Consider the following 7,943-nt stretch of genomic DNA (forward strand, 5'->3'; position numbering starts at 1 on the left):
CAAAACTGCAGAGGATGACCTATGAATATAATTACTGAAAGAAACATACTTTTATATTTTGCCTATACATGTTGCAGTATCTTAGGAAAGCTATTCCTTTCACTTTCTGTGCGCGAGAAGGTAGAATGATTCTTCTAAGATCATATTTGCCATCTAAATACTTTGTGTTTGTTTTTTTTAAACCTAAACATTTAAGAGGGGGGAGTCTGTTGCCTAATAATTTAAGGACTCCAAAAGATTTTTAAATTGATTATGTAGTTAGGTTAGTTAAAGATTGTCCAAGTTTTGAATACAAGTTTTTGAATCCTTAAAATGAGGGAGGAGGTGGAAATGGAATTCACTGCCACAGCTGGTCGCGGCAGATACATGCATAGATGACTTCAAGAGGAGACTGGATAGACATATGGAGCAGAGGTCCATCAGTGGCTATTAGCCACAGGGTATAGATGGAACTTTCTGTCTGGGGCAGTGATTCTCTGTATTCTTGGTGCTTGAGGGGGGGGCAGTAGTGGGAGGGTTTCTAGTGTCCTGGCCCCACTGATGGACCTCCTGATGGCACCTGGTTTTTTTTTGGCCACTGTGTGACACAGAGTGATGGACTGGATGGGCCATTGGCCTGATCCAACATGGCTTCTCTTATGCTCTTAATTATTTTTTTTAATATTTTTACTTAAATATCATTCATGTATTTGTATCTCATCCCTACCAGGGAAAGGACTGGATAAACATATGGAGCAGAGGTCCATCAGCGGCTGTTAGCCAGAAGGTATAGAAGGAACACTGTGTCTGGGGCAGTGATGCTATATATTCTTGGAGGGCAACAGTGGGAAGGCTTCTGGAGTTCTGGCTCCACTGGTAGACCTCCTGATGGCACCTGGGTTTTGACCACTGTGTAACACAGAGAGTGTTGGACTGGATGGGCCATTAGCCTGATCCAACATAGCTTCTTTTATGTTCTTATTACCAAGCAAAATCTTCATCCCATCATGACATAGAACAGCAGCTTTATTTCAGGCAAGCTACCTCCACTTGGTTTTTTAATTTAGTTTTCCAATTAAATGCAATCCCTCTCCTTGTGCCTCAGCTGCAGCCACTTCATCGGCTTGCCACCCTTTTCACATTTTATTTTTAGCTCAGCTGCTCTTCAGCTCTGCCGGTAGCTGATTTATTCAGGTGCTTCGGGGGGGGGGCGGTGTGTGGAAAAGGAAAATGAGATAAGAGGAACAAGAAGGTACAGAGCGATTTCCAGTCGTGGAGACACCCAGCGGGTAGCCAAGCATACCGAAAGAATGGCAACCCCAAGGTCTATTTTTCTTTGCTTCCCTTCACCACCAGGGATGTTCCTGAAAAAGGATGCCAGGCTTGGAAATCCGCATCAAACAAAGGAACGGAGACCAGCATGAAAAGGGCAGCTGAGGTGGGGGGTGATTGCTTCTAAGACAAATAACCAAGTCGGGAGCCTTTCCTTCTTGACTGAGTAACATCTGCAAAGGTTTCAGCAAATGCAGAAAGCTTTCCCCACTTCACAACTGAAAACAGAGGGGGGTTGCATCCCTTTATTCTGGTTGGGGCTGCCAACCTCCAGGGGGTGGATGAAGACCTCTGGCTATTATAACTGATCTTCAAGTGATTGAGATCAGTTCACCTGGAGAAAATGGCTGCTTTGGAAGTTGGACTCTATGGCATTATGCCCAAAACCCTGCCCTCCTCAGGCTCCATCCCCCAAATCACCAGGTATTTCCCAACCTGGAGCTGGTGACTCTAATTCTGGTACCCAGAACTGCTTTGCAAATCCTGTCTCTGTCATGTTGTTGCTCTTCTCCATAATCATATGAATCTACCATACTGAATCAGACCATTGGTCCATCAGAGTCAACACTGTCTACTCAGACTGGCCGCAGCTCTCCAGGGTCTCAGAAGACTTTCACATCACTGACTGCATGGTCCTTTTAACTGGAGATGCCAGAGATTGAACCAGGGACCTTCTGCATGCCAAGCAGATGCTCTAACCATTGAGCCACCACCCCTCCCCCTCGATCTGCTTCATGCCATGATTTTTTGCTGTACTGAGGCCTCTCCCTCATTAGCTTACAACCCCAAAAGGTGCTGCCCACCCTTTCGTTAAAGGTATATTACAAACATAAGTTCAGACGGTGTGGATCCCTTACCCTATCACCTGGGCTTTCCCTTGGCACAAGGAAACTTCCCTCGATGCAAGAGGCTTCTTGTGTTAAGGTAAGGTGCTTTGCCCCAGAGTGAAAATGCAGTTAGCTTAACAGCCCATAATTGTCCAATGGTGGCTTATCTGCAGATAAGCAATTAAAAATATAGCTGGGCAAGTGGGCAGTAGGATGCAAAATGGTGCCTTAGGAGCAAGTCGTATCCATTCCTCACTCAAAGATGGGGAGAAGGAGCTGAACCCCTAAGATAGAATTGCCAGGTCCTCCCTGGTCACCGGTAGGAGGTGGAAGACATAGTGTTGCCGACTTCAGGTTGGGAAATTCCTGGACATTTGGATGTGGAGCCTAGAGAAGGCAGGGACCTTAGTAGGGTACAATGCCATAGATTCCCTTCCAAATCATCCATTTTCTCCAGGGGATCTGATCTCTGTAGTCTAGGGTTGCCAAGTCCAATTCAAGAAATATCTGGGGACTTTGGGGGTGGAGCCAGGAGACATTGGGGGCGGAGCCAGGAGCAAGGGTGTGACAAGCATAATTGAACTCCAAGGGAGTTCTGGCCATCACATTTAAAGGGACAGCACACCTTTTAGAATGCCTTCCTTCCATAGAAAATAATGAAGGATAGGGGCACCTTCTTTTGGGGCTCATAGAATTGGACCCCCTGGTCCAATCCTTTTGAAACTTGGGAGGTATTTTGGGGAGAGGCACTAGATGCTATACAGAAAATTTGGCACCTCTACCTCAAAAAACAGCCCCCCCAGAGCCCCTGACACCCGCAGATCAATTCCCCATCATTCCCTATGGGAATCGTTCCTGGAGGTGCATAATGGCTGTGGGGTGGAGCTTCCCCCGCCGGCCAGCTGGCTGGGGGAGGGGGGAAGCCTGTAAAACCAGGGGATCCCCCGCTGGGACCTGGGGACTGGGAAGCCTACTGTACTCTGGAGGTAAGCTGTAATTCTGGGAGATCTCCAAGTCGCACTTGGAGGCTGGCATCCCTACAAATATCAAATCTAGCAGCTCACCCTTTGAGCAAGGTGTTGCTAGCAGGCAAAATACAGAGCTCGTGTTTTACCAGGGGCCGGGTCCAGAAAACAGGAACCATTCCTAGTGCATCAGGAGAATTGGGGTAAATTATTCCAGCATTGTGTTGGTCTATTAGAAACCAAATTCAAACAACAACAGTAGTGTAATACCTTTTACTGGGACCAACCAAAAGGATTCAGCGGGGCTGGCTTTTCAAGGATATGGCCGTAAGAAAGGAAGATTATAAATAAATTAATCGTGGTGGAAAGTGCCATAAGTTGTCCACATCACCACCACTCTCCACTACTACCTCATATGGTTTTGAAGGCACTCAGAGGTGGTTTGCTATTGCCTACCTCGTCAGCATGATCCTGGACTTACTTGGCAGTCTCTCATCCAAGTACTAACCAGGGCCAGTTGGCCGCCAACTGTGCTTAGCTAATGGAATTTGACAGTCGCTTCTAAAACACTTCCCAAAAAATCCCTTAAAGCCCTGATCCTGATAGCCCAGGTAAGCCCAGAATCATCAGATCTCAGAAGCTAAGCAGGGTCAACTCTGCCAAGTTCTTGGATGGAAGACCTCCTTGGAAAACCAGAGCTGGAAGGCAGGGGCAGGCTTTATTCAGCCTCCTTTCTGAATATCCTCCAGGCCTCCAGTAGAGAAGGGATGTCAGCAGGGCACAATGCCATAAGGTCCACCCCACAAATAAGCTATTTTCTCCAGGGGAACTTATCATGGTCATCTGGAGGTCAACTGTAGAAGCACTAGATCTCCAGGTGCCTGGAGGATGGCAACCATATAAATTACTGTCCCCAATTTGTCCCTCTTTTAGCTGCCTAAAGATGCCTTGTTAAAATTTCACTAGCAAGTTAAGAACAAAAGAAGAGGCCTGCTATAGGACGAACAAACTGAGGCCAAAGTTGCCTCATAGCAGTTGTTGACTGTCTCTACATATGGAGTTTCCCTTTAGTCCCCCAGGCTAGTAGCCAGTGATGGACCCCCTCAAGAATGACCCTTTTAAAGCCTTCTATACTTATGGCCATCACTACATCCACTATTGACAAGATAAGTATTTGTTGAATGAAATGTTTCATTTTGTTTGAACAGCTTGCATAGCCATCGCTCTGGATCTAGCTCTCTTCTTTATGGCCTTAGATATTAAAGTTCTGACTGGAGAATTGTCTCCAACACATATCCAGCCAGTGTGGGATAATGGTTAGTGTTTCAGACTAGGAGGCTTGGATTCAAATCCAGTCACTGTCTTTCAATCTAACCTGAGAGGGTGTTGCCAGCATGAAAGGGAGGGGGGAGAAGTCTGCCTTTTACACAGAGGCAGGGGACTTGTTTGATGTGGGGAAAGGATGGTATTCTAGCACATTTTAAAAAAGTCTTTGTGGCTGTCCTGATACAGCAGGCCTGGCAACTGCTGAGTAATGAATGAAACCTAGCTGCCGCAGGCTTATCTACCAAACAGGGCCTCGAAGGCAAAACAAGATGAGATGAGAAAGGATCACAAGCACTGGATTGTGCCTCAGAGATGTATTACAAAATGCTGGGCTGTGCGGACGTGACAGCTGACCAGGCAGGCTTGTCTGGCCATCAACATCTGCTGAGGCAAGAGCCAGCCGCACAAGTGGGCCTCAGAGAGTGAAGCAACAGAGAAAATTGCCATCGCCGCATTTGACTTCGGCTTCTTAGGTTTGCTGCCTTGTTTACCTGCTCTGATTGACAAACGGTGGTTCAGAGTCACAGGCAGGGGCTGCTGATTTCCAGGTGGTGGTGGATAAAAATCTCCTGGGATTTCAATTGATCTCCAAGCAACAGAGATAAGTTCCCCTGGGGGAAATGGCTGCTTTGGAAGGAAGAAGATATTGAAGAAGAAGATGGCGGACTCAAATGGCATTATACCCAGTTTGGAGGGTGGACTCAAATGGCATTATCCCTCCCCAGAGTTCAACCCCAAAATCTCCAGGAATTTCCCAGCCTGGTGGTGGTAACCCTAATCACAGGCATAACAAAAGGAAGGCTGAAATGTTATTTATTTACTTCATCTATACCCTGTCTTTCTTCACAAGTGGCCCCCAAAGCAGCTAAGTAAGGGTTGCCATGCCAACCTCCAAGCAGTGGCTGGATATCTCCTGGGGGCAGAGCCTATAGAGGGCAGGGTTTGAGGAGGGGAAGGACCTCAGCAGGGTATAATGCCATACAGTCCACCCTCCCAAGCAGCCATTTTCTCCATGACAACTGATCTCTGTTGTCAAAACGAGTTGTATTTCCAAGAGATCACCAGGCCACACCTGGAGGTCTGTGATTTTATCTCAAGACACTGATACCAAACAGGGCACTATCGTGTGCTGGTGAGCACTGGGAGGAAAAAGGACAAGTCTCATCTTGTGGTAAAACGGGGAAAGAAAATTACTGATCTGGCCATGCATTTTGAAATAGAAAACCTCTAGAGTGGCCAATCTCCAGGTGGGGCCTGTAGATCTCCTAGTATTACAATTGATCTCCCAGTTCCCCTGGAGAAAATGGCTACCTTGAAGGGTGGACTCCATGGCGATAAATCCTGTTGAAGTTCCTCCCCTCCCCAAATCCCACCCTTCTCAGGCTCCACCCCCCAAATCTTTGGCATCCAGAAGTCTCTACCCTCCCCTCCTCAAATCTCATCCTCCTTAGGTTCCACCCCCAAAATCTTCAGGTATTTCTCAGCCCAAAGCTGGCGATGCTAAATGCCTTCCTGCAAGGAGAACTTGTAGAATGAGATCATAAGTACCTATGCCACCAATATGGGCTGCTCCACTCTACTAACAGCTGGGCTTTCCTCCTGTGCAAAGAGCTTTTTTTAATGCAAAAGCCAAAAAAAGGCTTTATGAGCTGGAATAAATCTCAGCAGCCCCAGGAACAGGCCAGTATGATCCAACCTAGTATTACTGGTCACATAAAGGCAGGTTGCAAATGACCTGTTTCTACCTTAGCTTACCTTCTGTTAAGCAATAGAGATTTGTAAATATGCTTGAGTACTGATGTGTTCCTCAAAGAGAATCCACAGCTTTTTACCAGGGCATTTTGTAGAGGTAAATGAAAACACTCCTCCTTCCCTCTTACTGGGATACAAGGACTCAGGGGTCTCTATCCTGACCTGCATCTGACAAAGGGAGCTTTGACTCTTGAAAGCTCATATCCCAAAAATCTTGTTGGTTTCTAAGGTGCTCCTGGACATTAATCTAGCTGAATGCAGCCAAAAGAGAACCTTCTGCACTGGGTATTCCCAGTGGGCTCTTAACAGACATCTAGGTGTTTTCATTTGTGAAATGGTGGAGGGGAAGGGAAGGGAGCCCACTGAGCTTGCCTTATCCAAAGAGCCTGCACTGCCAGAGAGCTCACTTTGGGGTGTCCCAAAACTCTGCCACAGGCTGAATGCTTTTGGTTTTTTTAATGAGCAGAAAAGGAAAAGCTACAGTGCTGGATCTCTTGCACGAGTGGGAATGCAGAGAGAAAAGTGTGTGGTAGCCACTTGTACTAAATTGGACTTACTGTACTCCCAGTTGAATTTTTCTGCTTGTGCAAGATTTTATGCCACCAATTTTGGCACTAGCTAATATAGAGAGAAGGAAGCTCTAGGTCAGAGGTTTTCAAACTGTGGCTTGGGAGCCACATGTGGCTCTTTCACACATATTGTGTGGCTCTTGAAGCCCCCACCACCCCACAGACCAGCTTGGAGAAGGCATTTAAAGTCTTTTTAAATCACTTCTCCAAGCCAAGCTAGCCCAGTTTCATGGAAGATATTGGATTTATAAGAAGATATTGGATTTATATCCCGCCCTCCACTCCGAAGAGTCTCAGAGCGGCTCACAATCTCCTTTACCTTCCTCCCCCACAACAGACACCCTGTGAGGTGGGTGGGGCTGGAGAGGGCTCTCACAGCAGCTGCCCTTTCAAGGGCAACCTCTGCCAGAGCTATGACTGACCCAAGGCCATGCCAGCAGGTGCAAGTGGAGGAGTGGGGAATCAAACCCGGTTCTCCCAGATAAGAGTCCGCACACTTAACCACTACACCAAACTGGCTCTCCAATGCATTTCTTTCCAACTCTCCCTCCTCATCTATTTTTTTTCCTTCCTTCCTTCCTTCCTTCCTTCCTTCCTTCCTTCCTTCCTTCCTTCCTTCCTTCCTTCCTTCCTTCCTTCCTTCCTTCCTTCCTTCCTTCCTTCCTTCCTTCCTTCCTTCCTGCCTTGCAGCCCTCAAACATCTGATGTTTATTCTATGTGGCTCTTATGCTAAGCATGTTTGGCCACCCCTGCTCTAGGTGTTGCCAAGATCTCGCACATACAGAACTGCACTGAGTTTATGTTTCCACTCATGTGTTGTTGGATCCAGGCTGTTGTTAGTACAGAACATAGTGGAAGTCCCACATGCAAAATGCCAAAAATAGCAACTCAGCAAACTCTTTGCAAAAGACTGATGTTTGTGCCCAGGGCAAAAGATTCCAGCCCAAGAACCAAGAAGCAAAGGCAGCTTGAGATCTTTCACACTGGGTTCAAATGAATTTGGCCTGCAAATAATTTCTTGCCTTGATATAAAGTGGTCAGATATTTCAGCTTGCCTTTAATAGGATTGCCAGGTCCAACTCAGAAAATACCTGGGGACTTTGGAGGTGGAGCCAGGAGACTTTCCCATACCTTAACATAAATAAAAATACAGCAGAGCAGTACCCCTGAATACAGTCTTCATTTCCTTTTTC

Source organism: Heteronotia binoei, chromosome 1, assembly GCF_032191835.1.
Source record: "Heteronotia binoei isolate CCM8104 ecotype False Entrance Well chromosome 1, APGP_CSIRO_Hbin_v1, whole genome shotgun sequence".
NCBI lineage: Eukaryota > Metazoa > Chordata > Lepidosauria > Squamata > Gekkonidae > Heteronotia > Heteronotia binoei.